At 46.8% G+C, this 545-nt stretch overlaps 1 pseudogene; it reads left to right on the top strand.

The window, feature by feature from the left end:
- LOC107680710 (contactin-3-like) overlaps window positions 1-545 on the top strand; it is a 63,332-nt pseudogene that overhangs the window by 9,664 nt on the left and 53,123 nt on the right.

The following is a 545-nucleotide window of genomic DNA, read 5'->3' on the forward strand; positions in this document are numbered from 1 at the left end:
TCTGTGAAACAAAGCAAAACCAATGTTACACCGTGTCTACACCGGACGCGAGCGGCGCGACAAAATACTATATAATTCATTATAATCAGTAATGCTGTCTACACTGGATGTGGCGCGGCATGACACGACAAATCCCAGACAAATCCCCGACAGTAAACTGATGCCGCATTCTATTTATGACATACTGACACAAAGTTCAAATGATATCCAATGGTCGATTTGTCGCATCCAGTGTAGACAGACTTTGGGGCCGTTCACATGTCGCGTGGGAAAACGCCAGTCGCGCTGCTTTCTCCTTCTTTCCAACGCGCTCGGAAGCTTGCGCTTTCGTGGCGTCTGCCGTTGCTAAGCAACCGTGACCTGCGCTCTCCACGACGACGCGGAAGTTTCAACAAAGGATAAATGGATTTCCAGCACTGAAAATCACGTGCAGTAGCTCTGCTATGAAATTTATTTAAAATGGGTATCTCTGTACAGCTGTCGCGTCCGGTCTAGACACAGTGTCTGTGTGTGAACAAAGAAAACAATCAGTATGGATATAACGA

This window comes from Sinocyclocheilus anshuiensis, unplaced genomic scaffold (assembly GCF_001515605.1).
Source record: "Sinocyclocheilus anshuiensis isolate Anshui unplaced genomic scaffold, SAMN03320099.WGS_v1.1 scaffold396, whole genome shotgun sequence".
NCBI lineage: Eukaryota > Metazoa > Chordata > Actinopteri > Cypriniformes > Cyprinidae > Sinocyclocheilus > Sinocyclocheilus anshuiensis.